The following is a 23,431-nucleotide window of genomic DNA, read 5'->3' as shown; positions in this document are numbered from 1 at the left end:
TAAGCTAGTTATTTACTATATAATTGTGAAATAATATAATCATTGATTAGAGTATGTTTTTTTTACTATGCAATTTTCGATAACACAAAAGGAACATTGTTTCAAACATAAAGATACTTATCTAAATCTAGGAATAAAAGGATTCTGGATGTCGTGTGCATTGAAAGTAGTAATCGGGCGAGTTCCACCAGCTGACTCATTGAGATAAAACATAATGCAAAATTGACCTGATCATAAGTAAATGCAAACATATTGAACCTGAAAGTGAGTATTTTCTACAACAGTGATTGTTGCTATGAAGTTTTGTTTCGCTATAATGATAACAAGTATACACATAAGTAAAAAGGTACACTATTTGTAACATCAATCAACATTGAGTTGTTCTTTACGATCTGTTATTTTTATTGTTTCTAGGTAATGTTGTATAGGCTTTCATTACGGATGTTGTCATATTTTTAATGATAAATTGCCACTTATGTCCTAGCAGGGTTCAAAAATCGAGTCTGATGGTTAAAAAACCAGTTACATCGCCACTTATCAAGGAACAGCTGCTTCAAATTTTCTACCCTCATGAACCAAAACTAAAACATCATCACTAGCTTTTACAAGGAGTAGCCTGTCAAGCGAGGGTGATCACTTGAGAGAGCTTTCACTGAGCAATGCAAGTGATGTGGAAACTGAATGTGCTGATCAGGATGAGAACCAGGTTTGTACATCACTATCAGAGCACTTCCATGTGGCTCATAAGCTGTTGCGTATACGGTTCAGGTAAAACACGATTAATTTTCCCTTTATGATAGTTTTCCTACACTTATATGCCTAAATATATTTAAATAATAACTCTTTATGATCACCTTTTGTTTATAAAATCTTAGTTTCTCACAACCTTCGTGTTTTTTACTTTTTCAATATATTAAAAACTATAAATTTCAGAATTTGATAATCATCCCCTAACACCAAAAAAGTACAGTAATCGATCTTCAATAATAGGAATGTAACAAACAAGTCTCTTGTGTGTGACATCAACAATGTTTGAGAGCATTGAATCATACCTCTTTATCACATAGACCCCATAAAATTTTCAAAATATAAACAGTGGATACTTTTAGACTTTACTTTCTATTGATTTTAAGTATTGCGTTGACATAATGATTTACAACTGTTAATTTACGTGGTTTCAGAAACCATGAGTTTAAACAGATGGTCAAATAAATAGAGGAGAAGACGAAATAGATGAAATGCGGTGAAAGAAGATAAAAAAAGTTATTTGCACCCTAAAAGCTTTTTACTTTCACTTTGGTTGTTGGTTTATCTCTAGGTCGTACTCACTCCAACCCACCTTGCTATTTTCATGGAGTATGCAACAGGAGGAGACCTTTTCGATAGAATTTGCAATGCTGGATGATTTAGTGAAGATTAGGTCCAAGTTTTTAAAATATATATTTCAGAGTATGATGGCAAGGTAAATGTTTTAAGCATTCATTTTTATATTGAAGTGTTTTTTGAAATGATGGGTGTGCTTTTTGTACCAATAACATGAACACATGAAATAAGTGCACTTTCATGTTTCCCCCCAACTAAATTGATTAATTCTAACAGAGCCGTTTGTGAAGGGAATGTCCTACCGATGGGTAATGGTCCTAGCGTTGTCGTTGCCGATGTTCCGAGTGTTGTTTCGGACACAGAATTGTCTTACCCCACTAATCTTGATTGTGTCTCTGCGAAGGTTAATAAAGCAATGGAGGATGGTTTGGAGTTCCCTTGCTCGGGTCAATCGTGCCATAAAAAGTGTTGAAAATCTTGGAAGGTTTGTCGGCGAAATAACGTTAGTTTTGTTTGTTTAGACCATAGATCTTCGGTTATTGAAGTAGAGGTGATCGAGACTGTCCCGGATTTGAATTCGCCGGCGGTTGAGGACTTGTTTGTAGGTAGTGTTTGCATTCCCATTCCGATTGTCTTAGATTCGGATCCGAATTCTGGTTCCGGTGATGTGCTTGAGGTTGAACCGGATGCTTCGGTTTCGGAGTTGGTGTCGGAAGCTGTTTGTGATGCTCCCGTTGTTAACTGTTCAGATGCGGGGTCTAGCAAGGCTTTGAATGATGGATCGAAGCTCGATGGGGTTAACTTGCCAACTTCTTGTAACGGGCTTATTGGTAATACGTTTATCTTCTCGGGGTCTAAAGACAAAAACGTGGACGACCCTATTGCGGCTTTTTGCGATGTTATGGATAATATGGAAGGCGTTCAAAAGGGCGACGTTAACTCTAGCAAACCGCCTCCCGAATCGGAGCGTGTTTAAAGGCCGAGGAAGGAGAGAAGGAAGAAATTGGTTCAAGGTGCAGAGAGGACATCTTTTGGCGTTTTCATCAAAGATGCATAATTGCTTTTGTCGCTTGTTGTCGGAGGAGCTTTCGGTTTAGATGGATTTTAATCTACTTTGATTGTTTTCCATCTTCTCCTTTGTTTTTCTTTGTCCTTGATCATTGTCCTTGTTGGTTTTACGAGCATAGTTATAGTTTTTAGTTTAGTTAGCTCGGGTTTCTTTGTTTGTATGTTTAAAGGAGGTCTCATTTTTTATGAGCCTTCTTTTGTGTGTTATAATAGTTCTATCGTTTTTCGCCGAAAAAAAAAAAAAAAAAAACTAAATTGATGATGTGATTTTTTCTAAGATATATTTATAAATTTTAATAAAAGCTTTAAAATATATTATTTTTTTATGATAAGAAATTGTCTTTTGCTGAATGTATATAATGGGAAATCTTTTGAATATGTATATTTCAAATATAAAAGGGTGTTCAATGTTTATTCTACTTAATAGTTTCTTAAATAAAATCATTTAAGCGAGACTGGATATTGTTGTTGCTGTTAAATAAATCATCATATATGTTTATTTTAAACAACAGATTTTCTGATAAGTAACTGAAGCACATTCAAACATTATTTTGTTAAATTCATTTTTGTTTAGCCATGACCCATTTTTGTGGGAGACTACCAATACTTTCAAATATTATAATGCTTGTGACTTTTGGTCATTGTCAAATTATGGTTTTGTGTTTGTTCAGTCTGCTGATGTATGGTCTTGTGGAGTTACACTTTAGAGAATAACTGAAGTGTCTGAACCTGCAAGCTTTGAATACCCTTGTCTTGCCTGTGATTCAGAAAATTCTGTTTTGATGGTTACAAATGGTGTTGTACATTATTGTTTATACACTAACATTTTCATGAGAGTAAGAAAAATGGGAGGGTAAGGGTGTTGCGTAATCGGTCAAAAAATTGTAAGTTTTACACGGGCAACTTTGGTGGAGGTTGAATGGGTCGGCTACAATTGGGTTGACCAAAATCAGTTTTGTCCGAATTCTTTGTCTATAAACATTAAGTGTGTCATATTGGTACATTACAAAAATAACATATGTATTTGAAGAAAATTGTTTGATTAGGTGGTATTATTACACTTGGAGCGAGTTTTTCCTCTTTGACTTATTTCAAGTGAAGTTAATTTTATGTCTTTCCTGTTGTGCTAGTGAAGACGAAACCTATTTATATTTTGGGCGATCATCCATAACTAATTACATTTGCACATTTTATTGTCGAAACCCGCAATTTTTTGCGGGTATTAAGCTTGTTTTCAGTTTAAATGAGGGTATTAATGTCTTTGTTATTCAAATTGAAAATCTATTACGTAATAATGTTTTCGAGATTGAAATCAACGGTTGGATTTAATTTTTCTATTAAAATGAATGGTCAAGATTCAAAATCTCAAAAGATTATTACCTCATTTAGCTTCTGCTTTAATAAGTAGAGATAAGATATATATATATATATATATATATATATATATATATATATATATATATATATATATATATAGGGTGAGGATCCATAGAGAACTAAAGATGGTAGAGAACCAAGAGAACCATCGAAGTGACTTCAGACTTGCGTGCAAATTTTTTTTTTTGTGCAGATTGTGTGCAGTTTAACTTTTTTTTTACGCAGATGGAGAAATGAATTTTTCAGTTTTTTTTTGTGCAGATTGATTTTTTTTGTATGCAGATTGACTTTTTTGCGCAGATTGAGAAAAAAAATTTTGCAATTTGTTTTGCAGATTGACTTTTTTTTGTGCAGATTGACTTTTTATGTGCAGATTGACTTTTTTTGCGCAGATTGAGAAGTTTTTTTTCCGCAGATTGACTTTTTTGTGTGTAGATTGACTTTTTTTTTGCCCATAGATTGAAGTTCAATCTATGAGTTCTACGGGTTCTCTCCCACCCTTAGTTCTCTCTAGATCCCTTCACTATATATGTGTGTGTGTGTGTGTGTCGCCCCGTACAAAACCATCATGTACGAATCGTCAACAACAGGTCCATTACACGGCACAATACTACATGCTGTTTTAAAACAAGTTTTGCATTCAAAAAGGATAACGTTTTACAAAAGATAACGTGACACAAAGGTCGTTACAAGCCATTATTCAAATAACATAAGTTGTGAATGCAAGATAAAAGTTCCATGATTGAGACATCTCTAAGTAATGCAGCAGAAGTCTAACACAGCGAGTCTGTAACAGCAAGTCTATAACACCAAGGCAGCAAGTCTAACAACGGAAGCAACAACGTCTAAGCACCTGAGAAATACACGCTTAAAAGGTCAACACGAATGTTGGTGAGCTATAGTTTGTATTCAGTAATGTAATGTAGACCACGAGATTTCGTATTCCAAAACAGAATGAAAAGTATATGCTTATCCGTGGGCACCCGGTAACTAACTTAACGTAATAATAATACCCCTAAAAGTACACTTGGTGAGTGCGTATGTCCTCGAAGTATCAAACACCCGTTAAATGCTAGCGCGACTAGCCCGAGTGGGGATGTCAAACCCTATGGATCCATATCTAATATTCGCGTTCACCGGTTCAAAAACCAATGATTAAACGTTACCGTGCTAAGGGGAATGTTTGTGCCGTTATATCACCCACACATATATAAAGTTTAAGTACTCGTGTCTAGTATGTAAAAACATAAAAAGCGCGTGTATTCTCAGTCCCAAAAATAGTAAAGTAAAAAGGGAAGCTATAACTCACAGTGAATGTGCGGTAAAGTCGATAGGAAAAATATGCTAGTAGTAAGTCGGTCCGAAAGGTCGTCAACCTAAGTCAAAGGTCACTAAGTCAGTATATTGTCCCAAAAGTTTTAAAAGTACGTAAGTAAAGTCCTAAACATCATCATCGTCATCATCATTCGTAAAAGATAAAGTAAGTTTTCATCAAGAATAGAGATCGAAACAAAAGGCTGACTTTGGACAGCTGCTACGACCACTATACAAAACGAAAAGACGCATGGTCAGTGGCCAAGGCTCCGTATGTGAGTTCTCTAACCGCTCTCCAATTTTCAGAACCTAACTCGTCTTCGTTTGACCGTGACGACGGTTTAAGTGCGAGTACGTTAGAATTTTCAGCACGTCGTTACAAAGGCGTAGTGACTTTCGGAAGGCTATAAATCCTAAACCGTATATCGGATCTAGGCGAGGCCTAAACGAAAAGTCATCTAATCGAAACGAACTATCTGAAAATCAATTTTACAGAAGTCTAGGAGTCTGATCAGACCCCGAAAAATAGCAAACAAGTGCTCCGGTGGGTTTCTTGGTGCTTGATGCTCATCACGGTTCTCATCCTTGATGTGTGTAAGCTTCAAGTGTACAACTCTTTGATGTTTTAGCATCACTTTGACCAAGTTTCAACCATCAAAACATAACTAAGAGTAAAAGCTATCATTCTACAAGTTTTGAACATCAAGGTTGCCTATTTATTGCATAAACCCAATAAAGCTTCAACCTTTGTCCTTTTTACACAAGTTTATGCATCTTCATCATATGAGATGATGAAGGCTTGATCTTTAACATCACAACAATCACAAAAAGGTTCCAAGTAAGTGAGATCTACAATAATAACTTTGATCTCAAGTATTAAGAAAACCCTAACCTAGAAAGCTTGGTTCTTTACAAGATTAATGAGACCATAAACTAGAAAGCTAAGATCTAGTAAAAGTAATGAGACCATAAGCTAAAAAGCTAAGATCTTTAACAAAATAATGAAACCCTAAGCTAGAAAGCTTGGATCTTTAATGTTCTTGAAGATCCTTAAAGCAAAAGACTAGATCTTCAAGTTATATGAAGATCATAAACACAAGTTTTGATCTTTATAACAAAATAAAGAAATCATAAGCTAGAAAAACTAGATCTAACAAGTAAATGAAGATTCAAAGCTAGAAAGCTCGAATATTTCATGTTCTTGAAGGATTCAAACCCAAGTTTGAATCTACAAGATATAACAAGATCAAAAAGCTAAAAAGATAGATCCTTTAATGATGATGATGATGTCGACATTAAGAAGAGAAGAAGAAGAAGAAGAAGAAGAAGAAAATTTAAAACTTACACTTTTTAGAGTGAGAAAGACTAGAGAGAATTAGAGAGTAAGTGTGTGTAATTTGTGAATGAGATCAAGTGTAAAATGGGTGAGGTTTGTGTGGTATTTATAGGGGGATGGGGGTGGGTTGGCCGTAGGTTTAGGGGGGACAACTTTTGCTTTTTTGGTTAATGGTTGTCTAAAGTTTGTGCTTATGTTGGGATCTCATGCAACAATTGTGATTATGGTTAACAAAAATGCTAATATGTTCCCTCTAATAAATGGGCATTTGTCTTACATTTATATGGGTCATAAACTTATTAAAATTGGGCTAATTAAATAGTCAATTAGCTAGAGTAGAGTGGGCTTGAGTCCAACAAGGTAGAAAGTCCAACAAGACTAACTAGTGAGCATAAGTAAATTACTAAGCGTAATTAAGCAACCAATAACCCAAGTAATTGTTAAAATAACAATTAGTATTACGTAGTCATAATATTCCAATTATGATCAAAGTCAAACGTGTATCAAAATACATAGCTCGTTTTCAACGTCAAGTGACACTAACGGTCATAAAAGCATTCGGGGATCAAGTTAAGTAACTAAGTACTTAATGGCACGTTGTATGGTATAAACGAAGGTAATTAATCATGAAATAAGATCCCAGAATATAATATAGCTCAGTACGCACAAATACGCAGTTTCGCAGAAAGTAACAAGCACAAAAGCAAGTCAAAAAAGTCGGGTCGTTACATTATATATATATATATATATATATATATATATATATATATATATATATATATTTGTCAGAAACATGAATGAAATATAAAAAGGCTGTTTACGTAACTGTGAAAAGCCAAGAAATACAAAGGTGGATCGAATTGGATTTACATGTACCTAAGCTCATATCCATTCAATCATATCTCATGTACATGACATACAGTAGCTTCTTTAAAAAACAAAACATAGCCTTCACTCAAGCTTTTCATTTGTTTCCTGTAAGGTAGCCTCTTCATTTGAAGTCTTATAAAAGAGCCCACGGTTGTGACGACCATATAGAATTGATGACTCGGGCACATCTTTGCATTAATAAGCCATTGAAAGACTTCGATCTTGATACATGAAGCTAGTACGACCCAACATGTGTACTTCCCATTAAAAATAATTTCGCTCCTAGCTAACCAAATTGCCTAAAATGTAGCCGGTCCATTAAGTGCCCGAAATTTACTAGCTTTTATATACACAACACCACTCCATTCTAACGAAAAATCCATAATAGAGGATGGCATGACCCAACTAATTTTCCACCAATTGAACAAAGAAGTCCACACTTTATGAGAGTATGAAAAATGTAACAAAGATGATCTATAGACTCAACATAAGTCGCAAATCACCCACATTTTTCATCCAAAGCATCTCTTAAGGCATGTCTATAACTTAAAAAGTCTTTCACCGGCACACCTCCTTGAATTGCAAGCCAATGAAAGATAGAAACTGTTGTGTGCGAGGTGTAGTACGAATTACTATTATTTTTATTGCGAAATACGATACAATTTACACAAGTTTTATTTATTTATATAGATAGGATATACTTAAACCTTGCTACAACACTTATAGGCAGTGTACCTAATCGTAGAGTAGTGTAGTTTTTAGTAAGTCTTCGTTCCACAGGGAGACGGCTTATTGCGTACACTATATTTTTAAACAATTATATTTGTATATATATATATATATATATATATATATATATATATATATATATATATATAGTAATATAGTATTATTATTATTATTATTATAAAATGGGGTTTTACCGATTAATGATCGGTTTGTCGATTTTAAATAAAGCGTAAAGATAAATGACGATAATATAAATGACAGAATTTAAATTGCGATAAAGTAAATTGCAAAAATTAAAATGACAGTAAATAAAGGTACAATGAAATATTAAATAAAAGTATTATGCTTATTTAAACTTCCGTAAGCATGATGTTTGACGTTTTGATTTTAATTAATTGTTACCCGGGTTAATTGTCCTTTGTCCTGGCTTATTTGATACCTATCTGGGTTTTGCCCATAATAGTCCATCGGTCATAATTATAATATGCTCGTCAAATTAACATTATTTCCGAAGTCAAATATTCCAACTAATTAGGGATTCGAACTATAACAAGGTTTTAATACTTTGTTAACAATTACACCAATTATCCTTGTATGTAATCCACCCATGTTTTAATGAGATATGAATATTAATTTACCCACTTGATCAGAATGAATAATCAATTACCCAACCCGAATAATTAATTAAATGATCGTAAAAGATGTCGTATAAACGTCACTAAATAGGACATACATAATCATTTTAATAATTATTAGATCAACTAATTTGAAGATAAGTTCGACAGATTCTAATGAGTTGTCATTCAATTAGACAATACCCCCATCTATTAATAGTCAATAGTCCAATGTCCACAAGTGTCGGTCTTTTGTCCAAACCCTAATTATGGTACAAAATCCAATAATCCCATCTTTAATATTTAGCCCAACATCACAATTACTTCGGCTCAAATAAGCATAATAATAACTTAGTTACGAGACATTAATTTAAAAAGGAAGAACATAGCTTACGGTGGTGATTAATCGCGTAGCGTTACACGGACAGAGTTCCGTCTTACAAAACTTTAAAAAATTTCTTACATTAACCCAATTATTATTAAACTTACTTTAGACTTTAAATTATAAATATAAATGTATATAATTCTTTACAGAGGAAGAAAGAAAATTGAGGTGTAATTCATTCGGCAGAAAACGTCGCCTTTTATAGCACTTGGCCAACTTTTCATGCCCATGCGATCGCATGGTTTTTGTGCCTCCAAGCCATGCGATCGCATGGCAGCTTGGGACAGCTCATATGCTTTTGTTTTCTAGTTTGCCGACGTTTTATTTAAATATATATAATATATATAATTTATATTAATTATATATTATATTATATTATATTATATTATATTCTTGTGCATAGTTGACTTGTAATTTTAGGTCCGTTGACTCGCGCGTTGATGCTCGGTTTATGTCTCAGTTCTGGATTTTTGAACGTCCTTTCGTATGCGTAGATATCTTGTACTTTATGTTTCGCAATTTATAATTTGCACAAAAAATTATTTTTCTTAACTCCCAAAATCCGTGTAAGTCTTTAACTCACTTTTAGTGGCACTTTTGAGTGCACTATGACTTTAGTGGCACTTTTCAGGTTTTAGCGGCACTTTTTCTTCAATTCTTTAATCTTCGTGCTTTGTCTTAACATTTATTTATTTAAACGATTACAACTTAAAAATAGAATAATTACAACTAAAAACTTTACATATTGGGATGATATTGCGACTAAATATATGTTCATTTGGAGCACTATCAAATATCCCCACACTTGAACGTTGCTTGTCCTCAAGCAATACAGAACTTAAAATTAAATCACACTTCACTTGAATCATTTTTTTATTCTCACACTTTATACATCAGTGATTTTGATACGGCGGTGTAAACAATGATAGTAACAATGTGGTTTAGAGTCCCACATGACCATGAAAATTTAGATCCTTTAATGAAATTGGATCTTTATGAAAACATTTGATCTTTTGAAAATTCAATCTAGCTTTTACCCTAGATAAGTTTTCCGGAATAACCCTTCACCGGTGTTTGCAAATTGTTTTTGTGGGTTTGGTGGGTTTCAGATTTTAAAATTTTAGCTCAAAACTTGCGGTTTTGTGTCACCCACTTGCTAACCTTGTATTAGAAAAGCAACACGTCTAGTATACTTGCTCCGTATATTACCTTTCGGTAAACTACCATCCGGTTGTAAAGGAAAGCGATGAACAAGAAACTGTTAAGGCAATGTCTAATGACATGCATTTGTTCATGGTCTAAAACGTGTCGGATGCTATTACTATCCTTTGTAGGAGAAATAGTAAATATCACCCTATAATTTTTCGGTCTGGCACAAGGTCCTGTCTTCGATCATGCTATGCAACCACCGTTCTTACGGTTGACACCCGATTTGGTTCAGGTGACCTAATGTATTCTGGTGAATTCTTAGGATTTTACGTTCAATGATAATGAACGCATTGAAAATAGGTTTTCAGAAAACAAATCGGTTTTAATTTTGATCAAAATATTTTCTCGTTCAAGCTCGAGTTTAGATATCATTGAATTCCATGAGTTTGTAATTCTCAATCTTTAAAGTCAATCTCAAGGATTGAGTAATATCAGGCTTAAATGATGATTTTTGATCTTTTAGGAGATTATCCTTTCTGGGGGTCTGATTCATTAGTCTTATCAAGCTAATTTGCACGACGCCCTCCCCATTTTACGAGACAGATCCTCTCATGATTAGGACAAGTCTGACCACTTGGCGACCCTGTTTGATGCTGAGGTCCGTGGATTTCCAGTTGATTTTCGAGAAAACTTTTCAAGGTTTTTCGTAGATTCTACAACTGGTCTGGACGACAACTTCCTGACCTAAATCAAGAAGCGCGTGTCTTTTTCGGAAGACTTTACTTCCTTTTAATGATGGAACTGATTCATCGTGTAGATCAATCTTTCTTTCAAATATATTACAGTAAATCGGGTAAAACTGATTAGTTTAGTCCAAAGCAAAAGTACCTGCAATAATCTGTACCAAATGCGTGATATGTGTTTTAAAGAACTTGGTAAATTCTTCCCACACTTAGCTTTTATTTATTCTTTTCTTTGCCTTTTTATTCTTTTCTATTCCATTTTAAATGAATTCAAGCATTTTGGGTTGTTTCTCCATTTATGTTCTCTCCGAGGTAACAATAATTTTGGCATTAACACCTAGTTTTATCGTTCATAAATATGTATAAACATGATTTTGAATTCATTTAGTTGAAATTTTTTTAAATTTTCACAAAATTTGGCAATTAAACTAAGTGTAAACCCGAGAGAATTTATAACCCTTCCCCACACTTGAGATCATGCAATGCCCTCATTTGCATGAAATCGGACTATAATTATAAATTCATGAGGGTGATTAGTGTAGAAAAGTGATTAAAAATACCGAGTTTGCAAACATATTATTTTATATCACATTTGATATTTTGCGTCTTGTCGTCAAAATTAGTAGCTTTTGCTGAACTTAATGTCAGTCTTTGAAAGTGCGCTGTTTTACCTTGTTTTGTACATAAGATAAACTACAAACATACATAATATTTTTATTATATTTTTTTATAAAACCTTTATTTATTAAAAAAATTTAAATGAATAATTTTTTTAAAAAAATTTTGTTTCCTTTTACTTTAGGTAGTTTCGGTATGTTTACCTAGTCCGTCCCTCGATAAAATTTAAAATTTGTCGTTTTTAAAGCGATTATTTTAAAAGCAAAGATTTTTGAGTTTTTTAATTTTTTTGGTATACTTTAGATCAATAAATTAAAAATAATGATAACAAAATTTTTCGCCCCGCCCTCGGGTAAAGCAATTTCGGTTCCATGACCTAGTCTTCAACTTACGATGAATTTTAGAAATCATTTTTTAAACTTAATGAAATAAAATAAATTTTATTTTTAAATTCACACAAAACTTAAATTTAAAAATGCATATTAATTTTATTCAAAACCTACAAAACAAAAATTCAGAATGGGGGGAAGAAAACTAGTTCTTTAGTGTCTGCTAGCGGAAAAGACCAATCGGATTCCATTCTCGGAACTACACGAGAACAGAACAACTAACTCTAGACAGCATTTTTTTCTTAGAACATTTGAATCTCTCCACACTTAGGTAGATGTGGTGTCTAAATTGTGATTAACTTCATTGTCAATTTCTTTTGGACCATAATCAACTTGCATATCTGTGACTTTTGCTTTAAGCCATTGGTCGGATTTCTGTGTAACATCCATAAATTCAACTAGTTTCGCCTTTTCTTTAGGCGAAATATTGGATACTAACCGGTTACATAACTTAAAGTTCCTCTTGGTTCTAGCATCGCGAATTTGTTTAATAAGTTTCTTCATTGAACTGTTAATAACAGGGTCATTTAATTTTGTATCAATAACGGGGTTCTTTGTTATCAGGCCATCATTAGGTTTTACTTCATCTTCCCCACACTTAGGCATTTTATTATTGTTAAGCACTATCGTTGGAGTTGGTAAAACAATATGGTTCTTACCAATCATTTTTGTTGGTTTAACGGTTTTAGTTGGTGGAGATTTAGTCTTTCGACAAACAAAGGTGACCGATTTTTCACCATCACTAAGTGTCATTCTACCCTCTCTTACATCAAATAACGTCCTGGTGGATGCTAAGAATGGTCGACCTAAAATTAGAGGAATGTTTGAGTCCTCTTCTATGTCAATGACAATAAATTAGACTAAAAAGGTTAAATTACCCACTTGAACGGGTAGGTTGTCAGTGATTTCAACTGGGTGCCTAATGGTTTGATCAAAGAGTCGAACACTCATTTTTGTTGGACTTAACTCACCTACTCCTAATCTCTTATATATTGAAAGGTTCATAACACTCACACTCGCACCTAAATCTGCTAGTGCATCATACATGACACAAACACTAAGTATACAAGGAACAATAAATTCACCCGGATCACCCAACTTGGGTGGAAGTTTTGGTGGAACTGTCTTCACCGGGTTTACTTTTACGGTTTTTGTTTCTTGCACTTTCTTATTCTTCTTCTTCTTTCCAGAGGTATCACAAATTTTATTACCTATCACTTGCTCATACTCAACTCCTTTTCTTGGAAACGAGATGGGTGGTCTGTATGGTACAACTACTGGCTTTACATACTCGGGTGGTGGTGGTGGTGTAACTTCTTCATTGTTACTTACATCTAAAACCTTCCCATCTTCTAGTGCTGGTTTTTCAGAATTTGTTGACACCATATTAACATTCTCATTACGAGGATTTACTTCAGTATTACTCGGTAGCTTTCCTTGTTCCCTCTCACTCATCATGCTAGCAAGAGTACCTACGTGTTTTTGTAGATTCAAAATGGAAGCTTGTTGATGTGACGATCGCTCCAAATCCATATGGACGAACACGTCATTCATCGATTTCATTGCGAGGTATTTGACCTCTATATGATACGTTTTATAAACATTGCATTCTTTTGAAAAGGCACACCATAAATAAATATTTAAATCAAAGGTTTTCGACAGCTGATGATTTCTACATATAGACAATCACCGTAAATAATAGTTTACAATAGTACTTCCGTTGACAATGCAGTCAAAATAAGATACATGGTGATGATTTGGTGAATGCAACGTTTCCTTGAAAAATATGCCATGTAAGACTCCATGCACATAGCTTGTCTAACATAAAAGCAAACAGCGGAAGACTTCTAGGGAACCTGAGAATAAACATGCTAACAAGTATCAACACAAAGGTTGGTGAGTTCATAGTTTTAATGTTTTGCATAATCTGTACATAAAGGTGGATCACAAGATTTCAGTTGTTTCATCCAGAAACGTTTATCAAAATATTCTACAAGATTGAGCATCCTGGTAACTAAACTTTAACGTCTATATAATAAGTACCCCTGTTTTAACATACATGCAACCAACATGTACAATACACGCAAACCAACGTGTACTAAACTCAAATAGCATACGTCTGTTTTATAGTTCAGGCTAGGGTTTCTATACCTGGAACAGACGGGGATGTCAAGCCCTATGGATCCATATATAACTACTCGCGCCCACCAGTTCTTATAACCGGCAGTTACTAGTTACCAAAGCTAAGGGATTTTCGGTTCAAACTCAGTGTAGAATTAAGTATGTACTTGTGTCCATTGTTTAAAATAAAGTGCATGTATTCTCAGCCCAAAAATATAGATTGCAAAAGCAATTAAAAAGGGAGCAAATGAAACTCACGCATATAAATCTCGTATTTGTAGTATGTAAAACAGTCACATGTATTCTCAGCCCAAAAATGTAATGAGTAAAAGGGATCATATGAAACTCACCTTAGCAGCATATAAAGTCGTTCACCAAAATGTGACCGAAACTCGGATTACCAAATAACCGTAGATCTCAACCTAGAGAACATATGTTGGTCAATAAATATCTATCAAACTAGGTCAGGTCATAGTGTATCACAATCCTAATGCTTGAGATCGACATACAAAAGTTATTCAAAGTTGTTTCAAAAAGTCAATTTTGACAGTTGTTTAACAAAACGAGACGTGTCCTATATAAGAATTCATTTAGTCGGCTGGTAATATTCAAAAATCCACTTTATCAATCTTATTAACAAGTTGTTTAAATATCAATTGCAGATTCAAAAGCAATTTAAATTAACGTTAATCATAATTCAGTTGATCATAACTTTTAATTCGTTCACCGAAATTACGCGGTTTCTAAATGAAAAGTTATAGATTTTTCGCCAGCTTTCCAACGACATGCATATCATATACCTTTTATCAGTAATATATGTATTTAATTCGTGATTCATCATAAACTATCTAACGATGAAATTTAGCATAAAAGCATGCATAAACATATATACTCGAGCACTAGACATTTATACACTATTAATATATAAAAGATAAGATATGAATGCTCACGTATCAATATTGTGATTCAATATTGTAGGAAAGTACGTAGACGTAACAGAGATGATAAACACTAGGTTTGATTTGCAAATAATACCCACGCACATTACCCATACCCTCCATAGCTATAACCCATAGTTTCCTTAGCTCTATCCCGCTCGAAAACCCATTTTTGAAAGTGACGCGCTCATAACCTCGTCGTAGTATTTTATGTATAATAATACTAATAATAATACTCCTAACTATAAGATTAATAATAATATTAATCTTAATAATGATAATAATAATATAAATAATAATATAAATAATAAATATAAAATATAATACGGAGTAATATAGATATGGTGAAGAATTGTGTGAATGAAAAACTGAATTCGTTCGAATTTATAGCACCTTGCCTGTCCAGCACTCCCATGCGATCGCATGGGTCTGAGGAACAATGGCCATGCGATCGCATGGCCTGAAGATCCAACTCACAGTCGTTTGTTTGCTAGTTCGTCGACATATTATTTAATTATATATAATATATTTAATTTATATAATTAATTATATATTATATTAAATTTACGTGCATAGTTGACTTGTAATTTTTGGTCCGTTGACTCGCACGTTGTTACTCGACTTATGTCCCGGTTCCGATTTCTCGAATGCATTTTCGTACGCTTAGAAAACTAGTACTTTTCGTTACGCGACGTGTACCTTTATCAAAAATTAAACTTAATCATTGATAAACTATGTCACTCGAAGTGTAGCTTTAATCAATTAAGTGTTTTGGTTATTTGCTTCTATAAATCATCGTCTCGTAGTATATACATATACATATATACATTTTCATTTTAAAATAGTGTTTTACTGTAGCAAAGTTTTTTTTCACTGTAGAAAATAGTGATTTTTGAAAACACTGTAGCTTTTCGGGTACTGTAGCAATTCGAAAATACTGTAGTAAATTAGTGTTTTACTGGTTCATCTTAAACATTTTAGTTAACTTATCTAAATATCAATCGAACCAATAATCGAATGTTACTATCGTTTACTAAATAACTTGAAATCATATATATATATATATATATATATATATATATATATATATATATATATATATATATATATATATATGCATATTAAGTTATATATATATTGTTCATGAATCTTCGAGAACAGTCAAAGAATAATTGATTACATGAATATAGTTCCAAAACTTTCGTGACTCAACATTACAGACTTTGCTTATCATGTCGAAAACATTAAATCATTTAAAGATAAAGTTTAAATTTGGTCAAAAATTTCTGGGTTGTCACAGTTGAGTTCTTAACGACTGATCAAATCTCTCATTTGTTTGGGTTTGAGATGTAATAAATTGTGTTTGAGATTCCATTAGCTTTGCCATCATTTCTTCCAGATTTGGCTTTTTCTTTTCGGTTTGTTGTGGTGGTTTATATAAGCCAGGTCTTTGTTGATTGAAAGTGTTGTTTTGAGTTGATTGGTTATTCGGACCATGTTGGTTGTATGAGTTGTTGTTGGGTCCATTTGGATTGTAAAGAATGTTTTGATTTCGATTGAAGTTTGGCCTTGGCGGTTGATAATTATTTTGATAATTATTTTCCGGCCTTTGGTTCATGTAGGAAACATTCTCATGTTGTTCCATAGTTTGTTCAACATTACAATCTTTCGTTAATTGTGGTCCACCGCATTGCTCACAACTGATTCGTATTACGTGAATATCTTTAGAAAGCATCTATTTTTGCGGAAACGGAATCAAAGTCATGGCTAGAATCGGCTCTAGCCGCTTTAGATGATTGAAAGATATCTTTTTCCTGGTGCCACTCATGTGAGTGGGAGGCTGTGTTATCAATAATTTTGTGAGCTTCGGTTGCGGTTTTCTTCATAATGGAACAACCAGCTGCTGTGTCGATGTCTTTTCGTGTAGCAATGTCGACACCTTGGTAGAATATTTGTACTATTTGATAAGTGTCTAAACCGTGCTGAGGATATCCTCTCAACAACTTTCCGAATCTTGTCCACGCCTCATATAATGTTTCATTTGGATTTTGCGCGAACGTAACAATTTCTTCTTGAAGTCTCACGGCTTTAGATGCTGGAAAGAATCTTTTAAGAAAATTTTCAACTAAGACATCCCATGTGTCAATCGCCCCTTCAGGTAACGATTCTAACCAATCTTTGGCTTCTCCCTTTAAAGTCTAGAGAAACAACATGAGATAGATCTGTTCATCCTCAACTTCTCTGATTTTAAATAGAGTACGGATCCTATTAAAGGTTCGAAGATGTTCGTTTGGATCTTCTTTTGACGTACCACTATATTGGCATTGATTAGTTACCATGTGTAGGATTTGTCCTTTGATTTCATAATCTGACAAATTAATGTCTGGCTTAATAATGGCGTGACCTTGGCCAGTGCGTGTGGCTCTCATTTGATCTTCTATACTTAGAGGTTCCGTTATTTCCATATTTGAAATTGTTGAATCCGAATCACTAGAAGATTCCGATTTAACGGTTTATGGTTCAGGAGGAATGATTAGTGGTTCAGGATCTTAGAATTGTCCTTGAATATCCTCCGGGTTCTCAATTATGAAGTAGGGTTCAAAAACTGTATTATCGGAAATTTGAATCGGAGTACTTGTTCGATTAGATGATAATTCTAAAGAAAAATCAACAACAGCAATATTAGCTAGATGTCTTGATCGAGTTACAGGTGGTGAACGTATGAAAGGTGGTGAACGTTTTGCTCAGTGCATTCACTGAATATCCTATTAGTTATAAAAATAAAAATTATATAAGTTATTAAATTAATAGACTTTTCTGCTTTTGCCCACGTTTCGAATAGCCAGAAGATGCAGCAGGGAGCCAGGATCCTTTAAGTCGGAAAATCCACAACTCAGCCAAATCCAACTATTACTACGAAGCAGAAAATTTTGGATGTCTATCAATTTAACCGCTTAAAATAATTTTTCCATCGAAGTTTAAAGAAAATAAAGAAAATTCTATGTCCTAAAAACTAGAGCGTAGAAATGAGAAAGAAAAAACGCGTCGAAAAATAAGAATCGAAAAACAAACGTCGAAAAATAAAAAGTCGAAAAACAATAATAAGAAAGTAGAGCGTCGAAACATAAAAGTCTAAGAATTAAATCTAAAAAGTTGCGCCTAAAGGTATTAAACTTAAAAGGAATTCTATATCCAAAACGACAATAACTTAATTAGGCACTAAAATCTAAAAACTGTTTTGCAAAATTCTAAAGCGCCTAAATCTTAATCTAAAGAAAAAGCACTTAAGGGATTTTATGGCAAAAGTTAAAAATCTTTAAAATAACTATGGCAAAAACTAAGTTTAAAACTAATTACGAACGATAAGTTACAAATTACGAATTAAGTGATTAAAATATATAATTTATAAAAAGATAAAAAAATATTATTTTTATATTATTATTTTATAAAAGTATTAATTTATAATTATAAATACTTAATTAAAACTAATTTAAATAAACTAGAACTAAATATTATTTAATAAAACCCTAATTAACTAATTAATTAATAATAATAATTATTAAACACAAACCCTAATCCGTACGTACTAGGATTCAGACTTGTCAGACACTCTCATGAGATCGCATGGTTTGAGAGTTATATTTTCATGCAGTCGCATGGGATCGGATACCAGGCCAGAAGTTGGGCTTCGACTGGCTCGGCCCAGTTCCAGTTTTAATTTTTTTTTGATTTAAATTTATAGAAAATAATATGTAATTTAAATAAAACTTATATTTTAAATAAAAAATTTACTTATTAGTTTTTATAAGTTTTAACCAAAAGTAATAAAAAAATATAAACTTTTTAATTTAAACACTTAAAAAAATATAGAAATATATATATATATATATATTTTTTATGTTTTTATATTTTTTTAAAACTTATATATTTTTACAAAAATAGCTTAAAAACTAATTTTTTTTATTTTAGAATATAGCGTTTCGCTTCCCCGGCAGCGGCGCCAAAAAACTTGATGTGTGCGAGGTGTAGTACGAATTACTATTATTTTTATTGCAAAATACGATACAATTTACACAAGTTTTATTTATTTATATAGATGGGATATACTTAAACCTTGCTACAACACTTATAGGCAGTGTACCTAATCGTAGAGTAATGTAGTTTTTAGTAAGTCCGATTCGTTCCACAAGGAGACGGCTTATTGCGTACACTATATTTTTAAACAATTATATTTGTATATATATATATATATATATATATATATATATATATATATATATATATATATATATATATATATATATATATTAGTAATATAGTATTATTATTATTATTATAAAAGAGGGGTTTTACCGTTTAATGATCGGTTTGTCGATTTTAAATAAAGCGTAAAGATAAATGACGATAATATAAATGACAAAATTTAAATTGCGATAAAGTAAATTACAGTAATTAAAATGACAGTAAATAAAGGTACGATGAAATATGAAATAAAAGTATTATGCTTATTTAAACTTCCGTAATCATGATGTTTGACGTTTTGATTTTAATTAATTGTTACCCGGGTTAATTGTCCTTTGTCCTGGCTTATTTGATACCTATCTGGGTTTTACCCATAATAGTCCATCGGTCATAATTATAATATGCTCGTCAAATTAACCTTATTCCCGAAGTCAAATATTCCAATTAATTAGGGATTCGAACTGTAACAAGGTTTTAATACTTTGTTAACAATTACACCAATTATCCTTGTATGTAATCCACCCATGTTTTAATGAGATATGAATATTAATTTACCTACTTGATCAGAATGAATAATCAATTACCCAACCCGAATAATTAATTAAATGATCGTAAAAGATGTCGTATAAATGTCACTAAATAGGACATACATAATCATTTTAATAATTATTAGATCAACTAATTTGAAGATAGGTTCGACAGATTCTAATGAGTTGTCATTCGATTACACAATACTGTAGTGACCCGAACTTTTCCGTGTTTATATATATATTAAATGAAATTGTTATTTACATGATTAAGTGTTTCCAACATGTTAAGCAATCAAACTTGTTAAGACTTGATTAATTGAAATAGGTTTCATATAGACAATTGACCACCCAAGTTGACCGGTGATTCACGAACGTTAAAACTTGTAAAAACTATACGATGACATATATATGGTTATATATATAGTTAACATTATTTTATTATAAGTATGTATCTCATTAGGTATTTTAACAATGAGTTATATACATAAAAATGAGACTATTAATTTAAGAAACTCGAAAACGATATATATAACGATTATCGTTATAACAACGTCTTACTAGGTACATATGAATCATATTAAGATATTGATACACTTGGTTAATTATGTTAAATGATAAGTAAATATATTATTAAGTGTATTAACAATGAAATACATATGTAAAAATAAGACTACTAACTTAATGATTTCGAAACGAGACATATATGTAACGATTATCGTTGTAACGACATTTAACTGTATATATATCATACTAAGATATATTATATATCATAATATCATGATAATATAACAATTTAACATCTGATTTGTTATAATAAATAATGGGTTAACAACATTCAACAAGATCGTTAACCTAAAGGTTTCAAAACAACATTTACATGTAACGACTAACGATGACTTAACGACTCAGTTAAAATGTATATACATGTAGTGTTTTAATATGTATTCATACACTTTTGAAAGACTTCAAGACACTTATCAAAATACTTCTACTTAACAAAAATGCTTACAATTACATCCTCGTTCAGTTTCATCAACAATTCTACTCGTATGCACCCGTATTCGTACTCGTACAATACACAGCTTTTAGATGTATGTACTATTGGTATATACACTCCAATGATCAGCTCTTAGCAGCCCATGTGAGTCACCTAACATATGTGGGAACCATCATTTGGCAACTAGCATAAAATATCTCATAAAATTACAAAAAATATGAGTAATCATTCATGACTTATTTACATGAAAACAAAATTACATATCCTTTATATCTAATCCATACACCAACGACCAAAAACACCTACAAATACTTTCATTCTTCAATTTTATTCATCTAATTGATCTCTCTCAAGTTCTATCTTCAAGTTCTAAGTGTTCTTCATAAATTCCAAAAGTTCTAGTTTCATAAAATCAAGAATACTTCCAAGATTGCAAGTTTACTTCCAAGTTTTCTAAATCCATTCCCTGTAATCATCCAAGATCAAGAAACCTTTGTTACTTACAGTAGGTTATCTTTCTAATACAAGGTAATAATCATATTCAAACTTTAATTCAATTTCTATAACTATAACAATCTTATTTCGAGTGAAAATCTTACTTGAAATTGTTTTCGTGTCATGATTCTGCTTCAAGAACTTTCAAGCCATCCAAGGATCTTTTGAAGCTAGATCTATTTTACTCATTTCCAGTAGGTTTATCCAAGGAACTTGAGGTAGTAATTATGTTCATAACATCATTCTATTCATACATATAAAGCTATCTTATTCGAAGGTTTAAACTTGTAATCACTAGAACATAGTTTAGTTAATTCTAAACTTGTTCGCAAATAAAAGTTAATCCTTCTAACTTGACTTTTAAAATCAACTAAACATATGTTCTATATCTATATGATATGCTAACTTAATGATTTAAAACCTGGAAACACGAAAAACACCGTAAAACCGGATTTACACCGTCGTAGTAACACCGCGGGCTGTTTTGGGTTAGTTAATTAAAAACTATGATAAACTTTAATTTAAAAGTTGTTATTCTGGAAAAATGATTTTTATTATGAACATGAAACTATATCCAAAAATTATGGTTAAACTCAAAGTGGAAGTATGTTTTCTAAAATGGTCATCTAGACGTCGTTCTTTCGACTGAAATGACTACCTTTATAAAAACGACTTGTAACTTATTTTTCCGACTATAAACCTATAATTTTTCTATTTAGATTCATAAAATAGAGTTCAATATGAAACCATAGCAATTTGATTCACTCAAAACGGATTTAAAATGAAGAAGTTATGGGTAAAACAAGATTGGATAATTTTTCTCATTTTAGCTACGTGAAAATTGGTAACAAATCTATTCCAACCATAACTTAATCAACTTGTATTGTATATTATGTAATCTTGAGATACCATAGACACGTATACAATGTTTCGACCTATCATGTCGACACATCTATATATATTTCGGAACAACCATAGACACTCTATATGTGAATGTTGGAGTTAGCTATACAGGGTTGAGGTTGATTCCAAAATATATATAGTTTGAGTTGTGATCAATACTGAGATACGTATACACTGGGTCGTGGATTGATTCAAGATAATATTTATCGATTTATTTCTGTACATCTAACTGTGGACAACAAGTTGTAGGTTACTAACGAGGACAGCTGACTTAATAAACTTAAAACATCAAAATATATTAAAAATGTTGTAAATATATTTTGAACATATTTTGATATATATGTATATATTGTTATAGGTTCGTGAATCAACCAGTGGCCAAGTCTTACTTCCCGACGAAGTAAAAATCTGTGAAAGTGAGTTATAGTCCCACTTTTAAAATCTAATATTTTTTGGATGAGAATACATGCAGGTTTTATAAATGATTTACAAAAATAGACACAAGTACGTGAAACTACATTCTATGGTTGAATTATCGAAATCGAATATGCCCCTTTTTATTAAGTCTGGTAATCTAAGAATTAGGGAACAGACACCCTAATTGACGCGAATCCTAAAGATAGATCTATTGGGCCTAACAAACCCCATCCAAAGTACCGGATGCTTTAGTATTTCGAAATTTATATCATATCCGAAGGGTGTCCCGGAATGATGGGGATATTCTTATATATGCATCTTGTTAATGTCGGTTACCAGGTGTTCACCATATGAATGATTTTTATCTCTATGTATGGGATGTGTATTGAAATATGAAATCTTGTGGTCTATTGTTACGATTTGATATATATAGGTTAAACCTATAACTCACCAACATTTTTGTTGACGTTTAAAGCATGTTTATTCTCAGGTGAATACTAAGAGCTTCCGCTATTGCATACTAAAATAAGGACAAGATTTGGAGTCCATGTTTGTATGATATTGTGTAAAAACTGCATTCAAGAAACTGATTTTCATGTAACATATTTGTATTGTAAACCATTATGTAATGGTCGTGTGTAAACAGGATATTTTAGATTATCATTATTAGATAATCTACGTAAAGCTTTTTAAACCTTTATTTATGAAATAAAGGTTATGGTTTGTTTTAAAAATGAATGCAGTCTTTGAAAAACGTCTCATATAGAGGTCAAAACCTCGCAACGAAATCAATTAATATGGAACGTTTTTAATCAATAAGAACAGGACATTTCAAATACCCTCCATCTATTAATAGTCAATAGTCCAATGTCC

This window comes from Rutidosis leptorrhynchoides, chromosome 2 (genome assembly GCF_046630445.1).
Source record: "Rutidosis leptorrhynchoides isolate AG116_Rl617_1_P2 chromosome 2, CSIRO_AGI_Rlap_v1, whole genome shotgun sequence".
Classification (NCBI taxonomy): Eukaryota; Viridiplantae; Streptophyta; class Magnoliopsida; order Asterales; family Asteraceae; genus Rutidosis; species Rutidosis leptorrhynchoides.
Note: the sequence above shows the minus strand (reverse complement) of the source record.